The following is a 21,542-nucleotide window of genomic DNA, read 5'->3' on the forward strand; positions in this document are numbered from 1 at the left end:
CCTCCGCAGGCGTCTTCCTGGTCAGGACATCCCCTCTGCCTCCCTCCACTCTTGGGCACACCTCACCCATGGCACCAGGCTCCCCTTGGTCCCCTCGAGCCAGCAGGCACCCCTGCATCCGCGTGTCCGTCCCTGGGCAGTGGTCAGCCGGCTCAAGACAAGAACCCATGTTTCTGTGGTGAGGGCTGGGCCTGGAATCCAGGACTCTGGCTCTATGTTCAGACCCCCGTGTGACAGCAGCACCCGGGCTGGGGGCAGTGGGAGACTCAGCCCATGCCCACCATCCGGGTCCTGCCTCCCCCTCAGGACTGCTAGCACCATGTCCCCATGTCCCCATGAGGCCGGAGTACAGGAGCGGGGTCCCCCGGCCAGAGAGGGAGGCAAGCAGGGAGGCTTGGCATAGGACACAGCCCTCTGCACCCCAATGCCAGCAGGCACCGGCCATCTCCCACCCCCTGTTCCCCACAATGGTCCCAAGTCCTATTTCTTAGTCCCCCAGACCACATCCGCATGGCCCTGCCCAGGAGGCTCTGCTCTTTGCTCTGCCAGGAATTTGTTCCCGGCCAGTCACATCTCCTTTGTGGGGACTCAGCCAGCTCCGGAGAGGCTGGGGGCCCTTGTGCCACTGGGCCTGGCAGGACAGGCCTCTCCTGCTGCTGCCTGGACCCTGGCCCACCTCTCCCCGGCTAGGCCCAATGCCAGCATGGTGCCTGGGACGAATGAAGAAGGGGACAAAGGAGGAGTCAGGGCCACTATGCCTGGGTGAGGCTGATGGGTGCTCAAGGCAGCCCCCACAGGAGGGGTCCCCTGGGAGGGACACCCCCCACCCCTGCGTGGTCCCAGCCCCCTCCACCAGGGAGGATGTGGGAAAGCTCTGCCTGGTCCTGATCCCTGCCCCCAGGGCCTGCACCTAACCCTCTGATCCACGTGAAGGCAAGCTGTGTGTATGTGGGGGGACTCTGGGTCTCAGGGGCTTCAGGGGTCACCTGTGATGCTTGTTGAGCCGCAGGCCCCCCACAACCAGATGCAGAGGCCCAGAGCACCAAGCAGCTTGCCTGAAGCCCCACTGCTAACTAGAGCTGGAAGTTTCCAGCCCTGCCATCAAAGCAGGTGCTCCCCACCTAGGGTACAGCCCCTTCCCCACCCCCCAGCTGAGGGCCTGGATCCTGGGTCCTGGGTGGGGGAGGGGCAGCCGTAGTGTCTGTGGGGGACGCTGCGGGGCTGGGCTCGCCGCCCTGGCCCAAGGCCTGTGTGGGTGTGGGAGGGAGCCCAGCCACACCTGTCCCGCCGCGGGCCCTGGGGTGGGGTTTCCCATCTGTGCTGGAGCCCGGTCAGGTTTCTCACCTCACCCCGGGGGCAGGGTGCAGAGCAAATGGGCCCTGGCCAGCTAGGAGTCACTGCCCAGCCCGTGGCCTGCCTGCCAGGGTTCCTGACAGGAAAAACCTGCGGGGGGGGGGGGGGGGGGCGGCGGGGAGCATCGCTGCACCTGCAGGGGGGGAGGCTGGAGGGGCCCCCTCAGGCCCCTCCCCGCTCCTCACCCAGGCCCCTGTATGGTGGGAGAGGGGGGCCACGTCCTGAACCTGAGTGTCCCCGGACCCCGAACCACGCGCCTCCTGTCATTTCACAGGTTTCTTTTTAACCTGATCTTGTCCCAAGCGTTAATATCTGTGAAGTCGGAGGCGTGATGTGTTGGTTTTGTTTTTTCTAACACATGCTAAAAGAAGTCATGCATTTAAAGAAACTTTGCAGGGCCATCTGTGGATCCTGTCAGGCAGCCGGGCCTGGGGGAAGGCCAACCCCTCCTCTGCAAATGCCGGGCCCAGAGGGGGTCCGGGCAGCAGTCGGGGTGATCTGAGCAGCCCCAGAGCAGGGAGGCCAGGGCCTTGAGTCCAGTCTGGAGCCCCCTGCCTCACCTTTGACAGGCCGGACCCCCCAGAAGCAGCCTGTCCAGGCAGCCGGGGTCCCGTCCGGCCTGGGAACAGTGTGCAAGGCCAGGGCATTCCAAGCAGGCTCCCCATGGGCCCCACGCACCCACCCCTCCGCTGCGATCACCTGTTTGGGATGCTCCCCTCATCTCAAGCCCCCCCTTCCAAGCTCCTCCTTGGCCTGCGCAGGGTGGGGCAGTGGCCCCTGTGACCTCGGCCCCTGGGGCCCACGGTGGGGAGAGACATGCGTACTGGGTTCTGCAAGTCCAGAAAGACGCACACACTGGGCGCGCCCCAGGCCCAGAGCCAGCGGTTTATGCTGGACCAAGACGCCCCAGCCCCTGGGGAAAGGCCAGGGTGATGGCGGAACGCAGAGGCGCCCCCTGGTGGACAGAACCGCGGGCCGCGCACAGCCGCCTCCCCTGGGCCGCTGGTCAGCCCCTCAAAGCCTGCGCCCCTCTCCCGCAGGGAGGGGCAGGCAGTGAGGAAGGGAGGAGCGTGCGCCCCTCTGCTCTCCGCCTCCAGGCTGCCAGGGCACTTCCCCACCGGCTGTGAGCCCGGCCCTGCCCTGCCCTGGGGCCCTGGGAGCAGCTTAGAGGGAGATGAGCCCGACAGTGACGACAGGGTCCCTGAGACACCTGGGCTGGGTGCTGGAGGGGCTAGGACCCTCCTCCCCAGAGGGGGACTGTGTGTCCTGAGGCCAAGGTTACCAACGCAGAGCCCCGTGCCGTGGCTGCCTCCACACTCAGGAACCTCCAGAGAGTCCATCATCCTGTTCTATCCACTTTTGACAGATGGGGAAACTGAGGCGCAGCGTGATGGAGTCACTACTGGGCCGGGTTGGGCAGGGGTGGAGGGGAGGGTGTCAGAGCTGGGACCGAGATGCAGGCTGGTCCAGGCTGCAGGCAGCCAGCGGGTCAAAGGGCCCCCACACCGCTGCCTGCAGGACCCCCGGCGGCTCAGGGCCACTGCCGGCCTGGGCTGTGGATGTGTGGCCTTTAGGTTCACCTTACCCGCCTGAAGCAGCTTCCAGGCATTTCCCACTTTCCCAGGTTCCCCTCTGGCCCAGGAGAGGGGATGGAGACAAAATCTCTTTTTTTTCAAAGATTAAAAATGGGTTGAAGGAGGAAGGAGGTTTGGTAGTTCCTTAAAAAGTCAAATACAGAGGGCGCCTGAGTGGCTCAGTGGGTGGAGCGTCGACTCTTGATCTCACCTCGGGTCTTGATCTCAGGGTCGTGGGTTCAAACCCTGCATTGGGCTCCACGCTGGGTATGGAGCTTACTTAAAAAAAAAAAGTTAAAATGGCCGATTATATGTTATATATGTTTTAGCACATGAAAACAATGACTTCTAAAGGAAAGGGCCCCGTGGGAGGCACACAGGGGCTCCCTGCCCCCCGCTCCCCGCCCCATCCGTCTGAGGGTCAGTGTCCTGAGCCCGCCTCCTGGGCTGCCAGGCCAGCCCCACTTACCGGACACAAAAAGTAGTTCTTTTTTTTTTTTCTAAAGATTTTATTTATTTATTTAAGAGAGAATGAGATAGAGAGCATGAGAGGGGGGAGGGTCAGAGGGAGAAGCAGACCCCCCGCCGAGCAGGGAGCCCGATGCGGGACTCGATCCCAGGACTCCAGGATCATGACCTGAGCTGAAGGCAGTCGCTTAACCAACTGAGCCACCCAGGCACCCCACAAAAAGCAGTTCTGTCCACTTTGTTCTTCTTCAGAGATGGATGGGGAAGGGTGACATCATCGGCACAGATATGGGCTGGGCATCACCTGTGGGGTCCCCGCATCTGCACCCTCCTGTGCCCCTGGTTTCGGGATGCTCTGTCGTCCCGCCACCACCGGGAACCCGTCAGGGCCTGAGCTGGGCCTGCGGGCCGCCGCAGGAATGCGAGCCTGAGTCAGAACCCCGTCCCGCCACTGCCAGCCGGGTGGTGTTGGACACACCGCCACCTTCCTGGGCCACTGAGTCTGCGTGGAATCACCCCACAGGGTCTGTGCCAGGAGTAATGGTCTCGGCATGTGAGCCTGAGCTGCAGGCTGCTGGTGGTGCTCCAGGATGGTGCTCCTCCTCGTGGGGCGTTTGGATGTCCGTGATTGAGCACCTGCCCAAACAAAGCCGCGGGGTCACCTCTCAGGCCTTACCGAGTCCTGCAGGAGGAACACAGACCTTCTGGAGGCAGCTCCACTGTTTTCAAGCTGGGCTGCCTCAGGGCAGATGCTTAACATCTCTGAGCCTCATTTCCCTTACCTCTAAAGTATCTACGTCCCAGAGACATGAAAATTCCTGTAGGAGAAACACTTACTTGTATGACACCTAATACAGAATATGACCTCTCAAAGGTGGGTTCTAGGGGAGGCTGTCTCTATGCAGTGGGTTCAACGGTAATCCCACAGCCCCCTCCCCCCAAAAAGATATGTCCACCCGGAACCTGAGTGTGAGCTTATTTGGAAAAAGGGTCTTTGTCAGACCACCCTCAGACAACCCCCCGAGGGCAGATATGTGGAACCCATGGTTACGCCACGGTTGGTGCCTGGGACACGCTGTTCAGCGTCAAGGCTGAGCCCTAGGGCCCCCGTGGGGACCGTCCAGGCTCTTGGAAAGGAGCCCTAGGGCCCACTACCCCAGTATCCTGCTTTGTCACCTCCACTGGAGCTCAAGGCCTGGGCTTCGGGCTCCCTTCCGAGAGGGCCTGTGTTCGGCCTGTCTCCTCGTTGGCTGAACGGGGGCATCCTTAGCTCCCTTGAGCGTTGGAGGAATCCCCCAAGTCGTGTTTACCCAAAGGCCTTGGTGGCTTTGAAGGTGGATGTGTTACCACCGCGGAGAGCTTGCAGCTGTCCCCCGGAGGGGAAGGCCCCCACGCCCACGGGCTCAGGAGGCCGTGGTCTCAGGACGCGACGTTCAGGGTGCAGAGAGCACACTGACCACTCGCTGGGCCCAGGAAGACCTCGGCTGGCCTGGCTTCGGCCCCAGCGTGACCCCGGCTCCTTGGCCAACCCTCTGAGGCCTGGACGGGCAGTGACCTGAGGGCTGGCCCCTCCGGCTCTGCTCTCCAGAGTAGGGTGGGGGTCCCGGAGAGAGGAGGAGCGCCTGCGGTGCCCCCAGCTTGTCCTGACCGTTCTCGCTCCCACAGGAAACAGGCCCCGGCGGCGGTGGCCCCGGCCTGGGCGCCTGGGTTCGCGCGCCGGGCTGCCCAGCCCCACGGGTGTGGAGCCGATTTATTCGGTAGCTTTGCTGCTGATTAGTTGCAGGTGAGTGGATGGCACGTGGTTCGTGTTGTAACAACGTTTTGGGACAATTAGATTGAAACCACATTGTTGGAGGCCTGCTGGGAGCTCGCCGCAGCGCTGCACTCTCCGTGCCCTCCGCGGCTCCTGGGCCGGCCGGGCCACCCCCAACCCTCTGCGGGCCCCGGGGCCTCCCATCCGCACCCCCATCCGGCTCTCGCCACTGGCCTCCAGCTGACCTCAGCCTCCAGTTGCTCCAGGAAGCAACTGCTGGGAGTCTCCCGGGGGCGGGGGGACCTGGGGGGCCCTGCGTGGGACTGCCAGGCTGGACGGCCACCCCATCCCCCCAAACATCTTCTCCGCACACCCCTGCCCCTGCCCGGGGAACAGTCCCTGGGCACTCCTGCTCTCCGTTCCCACCACACTCTAGGAGAGACATCCCCAGCCCAGTGACCCCAGAGGAGGAGGGCACAGCCAAGGCCAGGTCAGCCCAGCTGCTGGGGGGGGTCCTCTGTTTTGCCCCCACCCCAGTCCCATGCTGTGGGCAGAACGGCCTAGATGCCACTGCAGGCGGGAGGGAACTGAGCTCCCTCTGCAGGCCCTTGGAAGAGGCTGAGGGAGCAGGGTCCATCCTGCAAGGGGACCCCTAAAGCCAGGCTCAGGCTCGGGAAGGGGGTAGTTGATGAGGTCCGAGCGCAGTGTGGGCAGAGTGGGACCCAAGGCCTCCCCCCCGCCCAGGAACAGCCAGCAACACCGGCAGGGCCGGGCAGCCGTGGGGATTTTACACCCAGACCAACCACGTCCGCTTCGAGTCTGAGCACGTGTGCAGGACAGGAGGTGAGGGGGTGGAGGCGGGGTACCTCCTGGGGCAGCCTCAGGGGCTCAGACCCCTCCTTCCCTTCTAGAGAAGCTCGGGGGTCACGCTTCAGGCAAGAGCCCTGGCCCCAAGCATTCTGGGATAGCCCCTGGAGTGGGGGCGAGGCTGGGACCCTGCAGTGGGGGTGGGGTGTGGGGGGCCCCTCGGGCCGGGGTGCTCCTGGGGACAGGATCTTTCAGCCTGCTGGGCGTGGGGCGGTGTGCCCCAGGGGTCATAGCCCCTTCCGCTCCTGCCTGCCAGACCCCCGGCCCAGGCACCTGCAGGCCCCCAGGACCCCCGCAGAGTTGGGAGGGTGTGGGGCACCCACAACTCCAGTACAACCAGGGTAAGGAGAGGACGTGCTTTTTGCAACCAGGTGACGGTGTTTATCGGGCTTCCAATTTAATCTCCGTAAGGCTCGTTAGCAGTCCATGTTTCTAATGCTTCCTGAGCATTTAAGAGTAATTTTTCCGAATGGGATTTTCCTGGAGTTCTGCCCCCCTGCCCGTTTTAGCCCCTGCTGTTCCTTCCCTGGGATCCTTGGCTCTCTCTGACCAGCCTTCCACTGTAGCTTGGGCTGGGCCACGGGCCAGTTCCAGGGACCAGACAGATCCAGGGCCCGAAACCTCAGGCGTGTCGGACGTCAGGGAGGCCCCCTGGCTGCTCCCCGCACACAGAGGGGACAGCCAGCTCTCCCCTCCAACCCCACTCTTCTGTCCCTTCTCGGCCTCCCCATGGCTCCATCCTGGGAGGCCTAGCCTCCCTCTAGGGCTTGAGGCTTGGCGCTATGGGGGCGACTGTGCTCTCCGGGACTTTGGCCCCATGACTGTCTCCAGAGTGACATTATCCTGTGTCACTGTCCTGTCTCTGTGTCTGTGTCCTACCAGAGCCCCTGGCCTGGCCCAGGAAGGCAGAGGGGACAGGGGGTGTGAGGGCCAGGGAATGGCCCTGTCCCAGGTGGGCATGAGCCTCTCAGAGCCTTCCAGAAGGTCCTGAGGCTGGCCCAGGCCTCCTCCCTTCTGGGTCTCCCCGGAGTAGATCTCCAAGGCCCTCTGCAGCCTCAGGGCCCAGCAGGGAGAGCACATTTGCAGAATTTCCAAAGGGCAGAGAGACACCTGCTCCCCGGTTGCGGCCTTGAGAGGGCCTCATGGAGTTGGGGTGGGAAGTACGCAGAGAGCACCCCTCTGGGCTGAGGGAAAGCAGCCCAGGCTCCCAGCCCCGAAGCAGGGGGAGCTGAGACCCACCTTGTCTCCAGACACACGGTGCCGGGATGGGGACTGGACTCAGGCCGTGTCAGGCGGGTCAGTGGTCTCCTCTCCCCCTGGAGCCCGGGAGTCCCCAGGTCTCGGTGGTCACGGGCGGCAGCAACCGCATCCCCGTGGCTCTGGGCCGATGCTGGCCGGCGCCCTCACCCTGGCATGAGGCCTCATTAGGCATCCCAGGGTGTCTGGAACCTCCCACCTGTGGCCCCGGGGCAGGGTCTTCGAGGGCATTCTCAGCATCTTGGGGGCCTGGCTCGAGTAGGTGTCACTGTATGCTCCTCAAAATGTGGGCATGTACAGATCTTGGGGGCCCCCAGGGTGACCCCACAGTAACCGGTGTGGGACAGGAAGCAGGAAAGGTGGTGCAACCAGCTTCAGCCGCAAGCAGGGGTTCCCTGGGAACCCAGTCCCCTCCACCCTGGATGTTGGACTGGCTGCCGGTGGCCTTGCCTGGGAATGGAGGCTTTCCCTCCAACCCTAGCTGTGTGGGCAAGAAGGGCACGCCTGGGACGGGCCCCAAGCCACAGGCTCAGGTCTGTGCTCCGTGGGGCACGCAGCCCCTCACTGGTCCTCTCTCTGCCACATGCAGGGTGGAAGGGTAGCTCTTGGAGAGTGCAGGGCTCACCTGTCGGGGTCGGAAGGGCCGAGGCATACACATCCTTCTGATGAAAAAGTGAGGCCCCGGGGACACCTCCCATCAGCAGGTCAGCCTGTCAACCATAGGACCTCGTGGGGTTGGGGCAGGTGCCTGGCGCAGGCTGGCCAATCAGGTTAGGCCACGCGTGGATCACGTGCGGGGTCCCTCAGCCTGCCTGGCCCTGGGATGCGGTGGGGTGGGTCCGGGCGGCAGGCAGAGCTCCTGGCCACACGCACTGGCCACGATCAGGGGACGCTTGCCTTCTCAGTGTGGGCCCAGGACCAGCAGCAGCGCCTGGAATTAGAAATGCAGACCGTGGGGCACAGACCTGCGAAGTGGAATTGCCGGGTGGGCCGTGGGTCTGGCGCTTGCTCGGGGTGGATGGGGGGGTGAGGACCACTGGGTGGCGCGGCCAGCAGGACCTCCTGAAGCCAAAAAAGAAGGCACCCCGTGTCCTTTGCCAACATGTCACTCACTCCCAGGGTCTAACCTACGTCCCTCTTGCCATCCTCGCCCTGCTTCGTCCTGGAGGCTCTTCTTTGCTGGGAAGGTGCCCTCTACCTGCCCTTTCCACGCAATAGCGGCAGGTCTCCCTGGGCTGGCACCCCTCCCCCGCCAGCTTGGGGCTGTTTGGGGTGGGGGAAGGGATGGGGGGACTTGGGCAGGGGTTGTGCTTGAGTGGAGTAGGGAGCGGGGGAGACACCACTTCCTGATGCCCAGTGCGGCCCCCACCACGTGAACCACCTCCCATGCCCACGGCCCACATGGGGTGGGGGCAGGCTCATCCCCGCCCCCAGCACAGCTCACTGCGGGGGCTGTGGACACTGGTTACTTCCGGTAAAGCCTAAAATCAGACTCTGGCACTCACAGTGGAAGCCCCCAGCTCGGGTGGACTCGTCCCTGCCTGTAAACCGGTCACACTTCAGGCTGGACCAACTCTTCCTCTGAGCTGGGATGTGCGTTAGGAGGTCGCGTCCTCAGGAGGAGTGTGGATGTGGGGGAGCTTCTGAGGGGAGCACCGGTGGGAGCCAGCGTGGGAGGCACCATGAGAACAAAGGGCAAGGGTGTCCCGAGGATCGTGGGCAGATGTGGAGGCAGGAGGGGTGGGCCCCCCGGGACAGGCTATCAGGAGCAGCCCCAGCAGGGGCGCTGGGCAAGGGACTGGGGGCCCAGGAAGGTCAGGAGCCACCCCCATCAGAACGGGTCTCAGCCGGGCCCACATGGAACACTTCAATGCCCTTCGGAAGCATCGATTATCAGATTATTTCCAAGAAGTTTTGGCAGCCCTGGTTTTGCCTTTGTCTGCCTGGAGGGTGCTCCAGCGTGACAACTGGGGTGCTCCCTGGAGGGGCCGCCCTGGGGTCCCAGAGCAAGAGCTAGGTTCCCGGGGGGGCAGAGGCTGCTGACATCTGTCCGCCCACCGAGTCCACAGGATCGACCCAGCACGCCAAGCACGGACTTCTTGAACACATGTCCACTCTGGGCTGGGGGCCGGCGGGGCTCCCGGCACACAGGTGGGAGTGTTCAGGGGACATTTCCGACGCACGTGTTTGGGGGGAATGCAGCCCCAGGTGCGCACCTGCATCGGGCTTTCCTTTGTCCCCTTCCCACTCCTACATTCTGGGGTCACCTCCGGGGGGGCCACAGAGCTCTTGTCTTGGGACCTGCTTTGGGGGTGCACAGGGACCCCCCAGCAAGGGTGCTAGTCTCCTGGGGCTGCCGTCTCACAGGAGACATTGATTCTCTCCCAGCTCTGGAGGCCACAGGGCTAGTCCGTGTGTGGCTCTGAGGGAGAGCCCCGCCTCACCTCTGTCCCAGTTCCTGGGGCTGCGGGCTGTTCCTGGCACCCCTCGGCAGGCTTGTGGCTGCGTCTTCGCACGGCCTTCTCCTCTTCCCTGCTTGAGGCGTGTCCTGTCCTCCCCTTACAAGGACGCCTGTCATTGGTTTAGGGCTCGCCCATCCCAGGAGAACCTCTTCTCAGGATCCTTACCTTAGTTACATCCGCAAAGGCCCTCACTCTACACCAGGCCACGTTCTGAGGCTCTGGGTGGACACGCCATTCATTTTTTTTTTTTTTAAGATTTTATTTATTTATTTGACACAGAGAGACACAGCGAGAGAGGGAACACAAGCAGGGGGAGTGGGAGAGGGAGAAGCAGGCCTCCCGCGGAGCAGGGAGCCCGATGCGGGGCTCGATCCCAGGACACTGGGACCATGACCTGAGCCGAAGGCAGATGCTTAATGACTGAGCCATCCAGGTGCCCCGTGGACATGCCATTCAACCCACTGTAGTGAGTGACCCTGGAAACACTGTGGTCACAGTCAGGGAGGAGAGAGCCGGCGCCGGAGGGAAAGGCTCAGCAAGGCAGAGGGGACAAGAGAAGGGAACGAGAGGAGAGGGCTCCTCCTCGGGGGGGCTGGCTGGGAAGGGGGAGCAGGCCATGGAACAGAGTCCAGACCCCTGACCCGGCAGGGCCCATGGTGACGGTGGCTGCACCTGTTGCCAGGAAGAAGCAGGGACGGATGTGGGGCCCCCAGAGCCCTGGTGGAACAGGCAGCCCTGACTCAGGCCTGATGTGGTCTGGACCTCCATGTCCCCGCTGAGCACTTGCCTGCACCCAGCTCCCTCTCTCCGGACCCCAGCCACCGCCTGCGGGCTCGCTCTGTGGGTGCCTGCGGCTTACAATTGTAACTTCCAGCCGCCTCCACCTGGGGATGGGGCCTGGGGTCAGAGGAGTGACAGAAATGGGCCGAGCTATGCAGATGGCAGACAGGACCCTTGGCGTGGGTGTTGGGGTCCCCGGGGGGAGGGCACTGATGTCCGTCTCTATGCTGCTTCCCCTTGGGGGGCCCCCTGGTGTGGCTGGAGAGGAGAGTGATGGGGGGTTGTGAGCCCGGGCGGGGGGTTCCGGCACTTTGGAAACGCCTACGAGTAAAAGGGGCTCAGCCTGAGGGGCCCATTTCTGGGGCCCGAAGCCATCACGACTGGGATCTAAAGGGAAACTGATAAAACCCAAAACCACCAACAGAAAGAGAAACGTATTACACAAACTGCTTGAAATTTCTGCATGATGAAAGCATCGTTATTAACAAATGTCAAAAGGCAACAGACTAATCAGGCAAACGCAGATTGGAACCCCAGTGAGACAGGGCCACACAGCTCCCAGCGGAGAGCCGCGGATCTGGGAACCGGGGGCAGCTGGTGGGAAGGCAGGAGGGCGCAGCCCCGCGGGGAACGCAGTGTGCGGAGCCAGGACCGTCCCACGCGGCGCAGCCGCTCCCTTCCGTGGCGTCCATCCGGGTGAAAACATACGTTCACCTGCAGCCTTAATAGCCCCGCCTGGAACAACCCAGACTCGAACCACAGGGACCCGCCGCAGACGTGGCCCACCCAGGCCATGGTCGCCACCCCTCAATGGGAGGATACATGCCACCAACAGCCCCAGCGAGTCTCAGAATCATCGAGCTGAGCCTTGGGAGTTGGTGCGTTCTGCATGATTCCATTTGTTAAAAATATTTTATTAAGGGGCGCCTGGGTGGCTCAGTCGTTAAGCGTCTGCCTTCGGCTCAGGTCATGGTCCCAGGGTCCTGGGATCGAGCCCCCCTTCGGGCTCCCTGCTCCGGGGGAAGCCTGCTTCTCCCTCTCCCACTCGCCCTGCTTGTGTTCCCTCTCTCGCTGTCTCTCTCTCTCTGTGTCAAATAAATAAATAAAAATCTTAAAAAAAATCTACAAAATGATTGGGGATATCCAGCTGTGCGAATCTCTCACACTTGTGGGGGGAAGGGTGTGGTGTATGTTGGCACACTTCTGCGGGGCAATTTGGCAAGAGCGATCAAAATTTGAAAGATGCTTGCCTTTTCGCCTAGTAGTTTCTCTTCCAGAAATCCTATCTTCCAGACAGGCTTGCACAAGGGCACAAAGATGATGGGAGCAGAGATGTCCTCCACGCAGCATTTGGCACGTTGAGAAACGAGAAGCGTCCATCAGTAGGAGGCTGGCTGAGCACGCAGAAGCTGCACATCTGTCCCCGTTTCCCGGGACCGTCCTGGATTAGCACCAAAGTCCCGAGGCCTGGGAAACGCCCCCCTGGCGGATGGGATGAAACAAAACAACCAAGTTGCAGGTGGTACAGGGCCATTCATGGGTGTCACATCCGGAGACCCAGGGTGCCGGGGACATGCTGCCTTCGTTCGCTTTATATCCTATCATACCATTGGACTCATTTGTTTTCTGCGTATATGGATTTTATAATTAAAAAAAATATTTTCTTTAGGAAATGTGACCTTGGTCTGCGGTCAAAGGCAGGTGGGTGGGGCCTCTGAATTAACAGCCACCAGGAGGCAGGTGCAGGGTGAGGGAGGGGCCTAGGCCCCTTCAGCAGGGGAGGAAGGCCAGGATGGGGAGGAGCGTCTCAAGGTCATAGTCTAGGGGACCCAGATTCCCGGGCAGTGGGGGCCGTAAACTTCTGGGGGTCCTCCAGTCCTCCGCTTCCTTCCCCTGTATGTGGGCCCCTCTGGAGGCACCCCTCACCTTGGGACCGCCTCCCGGAAATTGGCTCCCCCACCCCGGCTGCCTTTGAACCCCTCGGCCTTCAGTAAGCAGCCCCCCAGCCTCAGCCAAAACAAGGCAGCCCAGGATTGTTACACAAATTGGCTGGTGGGGCCCTGAGCCCGGTTAATTCCGGTGTCTTAATGAGTGGGAAGATGAGGTTTTTATTCATCACTGGGGCTTTAAAAATTGCAGTAAAGTGGCCCACTTTATAAAGAAAAAATCAATAGAGAAAAGAAAACAGGAGTATGTAAATGGACAGAGTGACAAAAAGCAGGCCAATTACCCCAAAACGAGACACAGTTATGGCTCCATTAACTCAATTATATTTTCAAAAAGATTTCTTGCGAGGCCCCCACCCCAGCCCACCCCCACACGCCTATAATTTTTACATCAACTTCAAGCCATTGAGTTGCATTAAATTATTTTGTGGGAGAGAGAGGTGTGTCTGGGGAGGGGGAGCCACGGGCCTGTCCAGCTCCGCTGGGGGGCTGGGGTCAGCGGTGAGCAGGCTGGGGCACCCCGGGCAGGGGTCTCCAGCTCTCAGCCTCCGCGAGACGGTGAGGAGGACGCACCACAGGCTCCCCCCACCACGTGGCCGCACCAGGACCTGGTGGTCTCCCCAGCCGGCCAGAGGCCCCCTGTGCCCTGCCCCTGTGCTTGCATTCCCAGACCATCCACTGCTCGGCACACCCTCCCCCCTGCCCTGGGGGTGGCCCCCATGTGTGCCAATCCACAGGGTTTACCTAACCTTGCTGGCTTTATGAGCTTCCTCTTTGTCTCTTTTGAGTTGGAAAACTTAGTTTTCTTTGAGAAACAGGAAAATAAAGTATTTTAAAATACATCACCACCGAAATTGGGGACTAAACGGGCATATATTGGATGCCTGTTCCTCGGGCAGCCCTTTGCCGTCTCCCTGAATGTGAGGATCCTGAGTGACGTTGGGCAAGGGCTTGTCCAGCTGTGGATCGCCCTTCTGTTTGCCCAGGGGTCCGGGAAGGAGCCCGGCCACGGGTACCGCCCAGAGCCAGCCCACCCCCACCCTCCTTTCCTGATGGGTTTTTAAGAACTGCTTCATGTGCGCCCTGAGGCTCTAGGCTCACTGGCTGTAACCCGCTTTTCTGCCAGCCAGCCCCAGGGAGCCAGGGCCTGCCCTACATAAGCCTGTGTCTGGGCCAACCGGGATCCGGTGGCGCTTAATATCAAGGATTCCAGGTGGAGACTGGAGGGGGAGGAGGAGGAGGAGGGGCTGGGGCACTTGGGCCGAGGAGCCGTCAGACAGGGAGTCAGTGGGCAAGATGTCCAGGGACACAGGGCCAGGCCTCAGGCCAGGAAATGTGAAACCCGTGGAGACTCAGGCTGAGCAGGGGGTGGGTGACCCTGAAGACCCGGAGGGCCCTCTCTGGGGCTGGCACAGGGAAGGTTTGGACCACAATACAAAGCCCCCAAAGAACCAGCCCCCCCGCCTGCCGCTTGGGGTGTGAGACCCAGGCCGCAAGGGACCCGCCCAGGACAGGTGCTATGGTCTGGTCCCCAGAGGTTCCCTGCACTGGCGGGCGGGCCTGGGGGCAGCAGCGGGTGGGGGGCGGGGACCAGGCGCAAAGGCAGAGAGAGGCCTCTGTGGCCTGGAGGGGGTTCCCCGCAGGGCCAGCTACTGGGTGATGGCACCATGCGGGCACTTGGGTGAACTTCAGCCCCTCATAACCTCCATCATCCACAAGCACCCCAACTCGTGGAGTGGGTTCAGCTACAACATAGGCCCCACTCCCACCCTCAGCCCCCAGTCTGAGGGCCTGGGGCAAGGGGTCCACCGCAAGGGAGGGAAGGGACATGCGCACGGACGTATGTGCGTGCACAAGCGTGTGCATGCGTGCAAGAGGCAGCATCTACCCTCACTCCCGCTGCCCACCCCATGCCCTGGGGGGCCTGCCGCTGGGGCGCTGTGTGCTCCTTCACCCAGAGGTGGACACGCAGGTGAGGCTGCAGAAGCCCGGGGTGGAGAGAAGGTGCTCGCGGCTGGGGCTGCAGCGAGGCCTGGGAGTTCCCTGGAAGGGGCCATGGGGCTGGGACGGTAACATCGGGGCGTTGCGCCGGGTCGGGGAGGGCAGCTGGGGGCGCGGAGGCTGGCACGCGGAGGAGAGCTGGTCATTGTTGGGGCCCAGAGGCTTCAGCCAGGGAGTGCAGGGGGTGATGGGCTGACGGGGTACTGGGGGAGACCTTGCAAAGAGGGAGCACCCCACCCCCACCTGAAGCCCTACCCTGGACCAGTGCTCCCCACATGGGGACCCCCTCTCGGCCCCCCAAAGCCCTAAGGATGGAGGATGGCTCAGAGGGAGGGGCTGAGCCCAGCCTTCCCTAGCTGCCCTCCGTCCCCCAGGGCCCAGCATCCCAGGGCTCTGGGGTAGTGGGGGGGACCCCCGCCTCCCTTGGGGCTGGTTCCGGGTGTCTCCTTGCTCTGTTTTCCTTATCAGTCATCTGTCTGCTCACTGCCAGGCCACAGGCCGCCAGCCAGACCTGCCCTTGCCAGCAAGTGGCCTGAAAGGGCCATTGTTCCGGGGGGGATTCGGGAAGGGCTCGGAGACCCATCAGCTGTCAGCTAGCCACACAGGGTCAGACCCGAGGGCCTGGGCTGGGCCGGTCTCAGGAGACTCCCCAGGGCCAGCTGTGCCTGGGCTGCCGGGGGCCCCAGGGGAAGTGCTCGAGTGAGGCCTGAGCTCAGGGCCCAGCTTCCCTGTTCTCAGCCCCTCATTCCCTGTGTGGCAAGTCCAGGACCCCAGTCCCCGGGGCCTCTGGTCCGGCTGAGAAGCGGGGGGACTTCCCGGGGCAGCCCAGGGTTCGTCACGGGGCTTAGCCCACCGCCGTGTGGCCTTCGTCCCCGTGTTCTCCTCCTTGTGTCTCTCTCTGTCTCTGGATATCTCTCCACCTCTGCACCCCCTTCCCATCCTGCCTTGAGTAGCCTGTCCTCGGCAGCAGTCGGTCTGCGGGACGAACGAGGGTGGAGGTGCCAGGCCCCAGGCGACCGTCCGGGCCTGCGTGGTGGCCTCCCTGCCCCCACCTGCCTGTCCCCCACACCAGACCGCCACCCGGCCTTCTCCAGCTCCTGCTCAGCCTCTCTCCCGCCCGGGTCACCTTCCCGAGAGCCGTGCAGGCTGGTGCCCCTTCCTCTGCTCGCCTGGCCCTGCAGCCGGGGCGCTGCGCCCCCGGAGGGTGAGGATGTCTCTGCACCTTTCCAGTGCTTGTTGCAGGCCCTGCTTCGGCCTCTGTCTTCTCCCTGGTTCTGCTCAGGGCGAGGCCCCTCCCTTAATTTCTCTTGGCTTTCCCGCCCCACAGAGCATGAGCTGGGGGTCCTCAGGCCCCGGGAGTTCTGTGGGCATGGTCCAGCAGCCGTGGTGGGCCAGATGGGCCGTGCAAGACTGGGTGAGCTCTGGGGCTCTCGGAAGCCATAGCCCTGCCTTCGGAGAACAGTTGCTATGGTGGGTGTGGGCGGCCCAGCTCCCAGAGCAGCAGACGGGTGTAGGGCCCAGGTCTGGGCTGTCCGGGCCTCCCAGGGCTGGCCCCATCTCAGGGTGCTGCAGGTGCTGGGGTCACCTTGGTGGGGGTAGCTCCCAGCCATGGGGCCACCGCCTGTCCAGGCTCTGTGTCCCCCTGCTCACGCTACGTGCCCTTCCCACCACAGAGCCCCCCCAAGGTGATGAGGGAGAGCTTGAGGGCTCTGGCTGTCCCACACCAAGGTCCAGGCATCAAGGTCACCGCCAGCCTGTATTGCAGGAAGGGGGAGAGGTGGCTGGGAGGTTGGGGAGGAGGAGGGGGAGGGAAATAAAAAGAGATTAGATTTTGTAAAAGGTACTCTAGCTGTCTGCTGACACCGTCTCTGGTCTCCATCCGTTTTATAGCCTGGCGGCTCCAGCAGCTGGGCCTCCTCTGTCAGGGCATGCTGGGGGTTGGGGGGGCGAGGAGCTACCCCCCCAACCCAGGGCTGTCTGGTGGATGTGCCCCCTCTCCCCCTGCCTGGCCTCTGCTCAGGGGCCACCCCCCGGCAGGACGAGGGCCCCCTGCGCAGGCGGGCCCCTGAGGATGCAGGAGGACCCAGCCCCCGGCTGGCGGCCACTGTCGCTGCCCATCTATCCCCCCTGACAGGTCAATTTTCTCCCATGTTTTACAGAACCTTTCAGAGCAGGAAATGTGATCCTGCAGCTGATTTATGTCCTTACCTGGTCTTTGTTCACAAGCTGCCCTCTGCAGGGCTGCGCTGAGTGTCCAGGCGGGGCTGGAGGACATCACCTCCCCGAAGGGATTCCCACCCTCTGCCCCTTCGGGGGGCGCGTGCTGACCGCGGAGCTCACCTGGGAGACCGGGGATTGGACCGTCACTGTGTTTCCTGAGACGGGGCCGTCGGGGTGGTTTGAATTCCCTGGCGGGAGGGCCAGCCCTGGGACATCCTCCACTGCCCCTGCACCTGTGAGCATCCCGGGGCCGCATCTGGGTGGGGAGGGCTTGTCCCTTGGCAGCGCCTCCCCGCTTGCAAGGGAGGGTGCCTGGGGTAATTGTGCCTCCTATGTGTGAAGTCCACTTTTGTTTCTCCAGCTGAGCTCTCAGGGCACACTGGGGACAAGGGACCCCTCTTTCCAGGTCTCCTCTGGAGGAGGGAGCAGTCCCTTCAGCAGCTACCTCCTGATACAACGAGAATCTTTTGTGTACAATTGACGAGCTTGCAATCTTCTGTAAAGTGGCACAGAACATATTTAGGAAACTTTCAGTGGACGGACGTTCCAAGTGAAGACAGCTCAGTGCCACGTGGCCCCCGGCCCGCCCCACCTCTGCCAGTTGCTCCCCCCTACCCTTCCCAAAGAGAATTCTGGGAACCTGGGACCATGGGGTCTTTCTCTGTATCCCCACAAGTTCTGCATGGTTTTGTTAAGTGGGAGATGCAAACACAGGCTACTGGGGGGCTGTCAGGGGGCAGATTGCTCCCCAGCACACCCCACTCCTGAGCAGTGGGCTCTGCCCCCAAGACTAGCAGGGTCCATGCATAATTCTCGGCTGACGGAGGACCCCCCACAGCTCTGTGGTCTCTGATGCCACAGGGAAACCCAGACACTGGGCTCAACCTCCCTGGTAACCAGGACACGTGTGTGACCCAACCCTTGGCAGGCTGACTCTCCCTGGCTCTGGGTGTTGACCCCTGACCAAGTCACCAGGTGAAGGCACAGGTAAGAGTCCTCTTGGTGTAGCTGACCAGGTGTCCTGTCCAGGCTATGACTTCTAAAAGGTAGGTAATGCTCTTCCTGTTTCTCATCTTCCCGAGGCCACGTTTTGGCCACCTGTTTCAGCTGTGAGAGATCCCACTATACTTTCAACCTGATTGATGGTGAGAACAGTGCTGGTTGCTGTTGCCAAAAGCCGACTAAAAGCATTTGGGACTGGGCGCCTGGGTGGCTCAGTTGGTTGAGCGACTGCCTTCGGCTCAGGTCATGATCCTGGAGTCCCGGGATCGAGTCCCGCATCGGGCTCCCTGCTCAGCAGGGGGTCTGCTTGACCCTCTTCCCTCTTGTGCTGTCTCTCATTCTCTCTCTCAAATAAATAAATAAAATCTTTAAAAAAAAAAAATAAAAGCATTTGGGACCCACCAAGATAAAACTAACAAGGTTGGGCCTTGAGATTCCACTGGGAGGGGACATAGTCTAGGTTATACCCACTAACCCACCAACCCACCTATCCATTTATCCATTCATCCACATACCCATCCATCCATCTACCCATCCATCCATCCATCCACCCATCTACTCACTTATCTATCCATCTACCCACATACCCATCCACCTACCCATCCATCCACCCACCTACCCACCTACCCATCCATCCATTCATCTACCACCCATCTACCCATCCACCCACCCACCCACCCACCCATCCATCTACTCACCTCCCCACCCACCCGTCCATCCATTCATCTACCACCCATCTACTCATTCACCCACCCCCCCATCCACCCATCTACTCACCCATCTGCCCATCTACCCACCCGCCCATCTATCCACCCACCTACCCCACCCTTCCATCTACCCACCCATCTACTCATCCATCCAACCATCTACCCACCCACCCACCCATCCATCCATCTGTCCATTTTTCCACTCATCCACCCTTATCTATCTATTCCTATCTCTACCCACTCACCTTCCTGAATAGGGCACTAACAATATTCCAGGCCTGATACTAGGCACCGAGGCTGCAATGGTACACGGGCCCTTGCATTAGTCCTGATCTGGGGGAAAAGACAACAACTTGTAAGTCCAGGGGGCTCTGGGTACATAGAAGGAGAGGGCCAGGGAGGCTTCCAGAAGGAGACTGGAGGTTTGAGATGGGTAGGGAAGATGGGCCTGCTAAGCAGAAGCCAGGAAGGTCTTGGATTCTTCAAGGTGCGTGGCTCTAGGAGGCCAGGGAACAGAGTTGGGGGCCAGGAGGTGGGCCTGAAGCTGCAGACCTAACATGACAGGGTCCGCTCCCAGTCTGTCTACAGCTGGGAGAGGCATGAACTGTCTTGTGTTTTGGTGGCTGGGGTTGCTGCACTAGGGATGGGGCTCTGATAGGATGGGGCCCACCAACCAGCTAAGGCACCCCAACACCCAACACCCAACTCTAAGGGACTTCCCAAGGTCCAGCAGGAGCCCCTCCTCCGGCCCCAGGCTCTTCTTCTCCCAGCCGCCCTCCCAACCCTCGAGTCACTACCGGCATTTTAGCAAAAGTCCCCAAGAAACAGGGAGGCTCATGGACAAGCAGCTGGACAGCTGCATGGGCCCCATGCTCAGAAGGGCCCTGTGGTTTGTCATTGTCTGGAAATTCTGAAGAAATTCCTCTTTTTTTTTTAAAAGATTTTATTTATTTGACAGGGAGAGACAGCGAGAGAGGGAACACAAGCAGGGGGAGTGGGAGAGGGAGAAGCAGGCTTCCCGCCGAGCAGGGAGCCCAACATGGGGCTCGATCCCAGGACCCTGAGATCATGACCTGAGCCGAAGGCAGACGTTTAACGACCGAGCCACCCAGACACCCCAAGAAATTCCTCTTTTAACTCGTGTTTTGTGTGTGGGACCCCAGGGCAGGTGGAGAGCAGAGGAGACAGGTACGCAGGTGTGTCCCCCGCCAACCTGTGCACCTCGTACGCACAGAGTCCAAGAAGCCCTGTGAGGAGATCTGGGGGCCCATGACGCGAGCCCCAAAGTGAGCACAAGGCAAGCGTGTCGTGTGCGAGGAAGCGGAGGCGGGGGCACCTACAGCTGCTGGGGGCCACACTTTCCCTTAGAACCAGAGCTCCCCCTCCAAATGCAGAAGGGGGTGATGTGTTGTAAGAACACCCATGGCCAAGGGGCCACCACATCTGTTCTCACTGGTGTCTGCCCTGCCCACCGAGCCCTCCCCCCGAAACTACGCCGATGCCCAGGAAGGGACGGGACAGCCGGGCTGCCAGACCCTCTCCCAGGCCCTCCCTGCCCTGTTTCCCGGATGTGGATGAAGCACCACGAAAACAGCCGACCTAACTCCGCGCTGTCCGCGCCGTGTTGCTGATAACGAACCCCAGGAGCCTAGACGCCCCATGGCGCGGATCGCGTGACCTCTGAGCTCCCACTGTCCTTGGGGTGCAGACTGGCATCGCACAATCTGAACATGAGCAGGAAATGTGTGCTGATAGCTTAGAATTTTCTGTACTTAGAATGATGTTAAATAACCAATAGAAACACCAGGACAAGTGGAGGACGACGGAGGAAGGAAAAGCTTTGTGCTCTCCTACCTTTCCGGGCACTGTCCACCGGGTATGCAGTGGGCCCTGCAGATGACAGAGGGGATTGCTCTTACCCATGGCTGGGGGGGCAGCGTGAGGAAGGCCTGGCCTGGGCACCTCTCAGGAATTGCTTGTGGGGTGGCCCCCTCCCACAGGCTTGAATGCTAGTGACTTCCGCAACCCGCCCCCCGCCCCCGTCAGCTGCTCAGCCCCCGGGGAAGGAGCTCACCACACAAAGGGTCCCTTTCAAGCCCCCCCGTTAGGGGTTGGGGGCCTCCAGGAAGGGTGGGGGCAGCTTCTTGCAGCTCCATCCTGTGACTGCCTTCCCCAGAAGGGGCGGGGGCTTCTCGCCCGCCTGGGCCCCCAGAATGCTGAGCACGGGGGAGTTAGTTGTCTGCGAGGAGTGGAGGGGACAGAGGGCTGGACTGAGCCGTGATAAATGGGTGTGGAATAGCCACTGTGCACTTCGAACCCCCTCTCTGCTGAACGGGGCCCGTGACCACCCCACTGCCAGCCCGGCATGGGGGAAGAGGCGGGTCCTCTTCTCTCCAGACACACCCACCTTCCACACCAGGCCGGGGCGGACAACTGGAGGGGCTGGGGCCAGGAACCCGAGTCTGGGGGACTTTTGTCATCAGTCCCCACCCCTGGTGGGCCCTGGCTGTGCCATGGGTGACTGAACTTGGGCTCAGCACCCCCGCCCCCAGCCTGGAATTTCATGAACCCACCTGTGTCACATGCGAACGTCATCTGTGTTTGTCGGGGCACCAAACCGCAATGACCGTGACACCAGCCATGTCTGCCCCTCCGGGGCACGAGGGCCTGTGAGCCCCCAACAGTCCAGCAAGAGGAGGTCGGGCTCTCACTTGCAGAGATGGGGGGAGCTGCCGCCGCCACTTCCAGGGGAACCTTGGAGGGGCCACGCTGGGAATGGGGGCCTACTGGGCGCCAGGCCCTTTGTGAGACTCGACTTCCTGCCTCAGCCGCGGGAGGGGGTGGTTAGCGCTCCATTTCAGGAGGGGAAACCGAGGCTCGGGTGGAGACCCTGGTCCAGCCCGCTGGCAGGAAGGCGGGGAGAGCCTGTGGTCTGCGGGGGGAAGAGGACGGAGGCTGCCTCCCCCCTCGCGGGGCGGGGGATCCTGTGGCCATGTCAGAGGCAGATCCCACTCCCTACCACGTGAGGGACCTGAGGATTCACACAGTCCCCTGGAACTTGACCTCAGGGGGCTTGGCCAGACCCCTGCCCCCACGAAGGCAGCCCTCCCCAGGGCCCGGCCCCAGCCCTCCGCCCGGGGCCCCCAGGGACT

The 21,542-nt window shown here is 61.9% G+C and overlaps 1 long non-coding RNA gene across 1 annotated transcript; it reads right to left on the reverse strand.

The window, feature by feature from the left end:
- Positions 1 to 3,634: 3,634 nt before the first annotated feature.
- Positions 3,635 to 8,984, reverse strand: LOC118024435. Its single transcript, XR_004683101.1, has 3 exons — positions 8,778 to 8,984; positions 7,898 to 8,203; positions 3,635 to 4,077 (listed from the first exon to the last, which is right to left on the reverse strand). It is a non-coding gene; the product is annotated as an uncharacterized LOC118024435 (long non-coding RNA).
- Between the last annotated feature and the right edge of the window lie 12,558 nt (positions 8,985 to 21,542).

Source organism: Mirounga leonina, unplaced genomic scaffold (genome assembly GCF_011800145.1).
Source record: "Mirounga leonina isolate KUSES-001 unplaced genomic scaffold, KU_Mleo_1.0 Mir_197, whole genome shotgun sequence".
NCBI classification, from domain to species: domain Eukaryota; kingdom Metazoa; phylum Chordata; class Mammalia; order Carnivora; family Phocidae; genus Mirounga; species Mirounga leonina.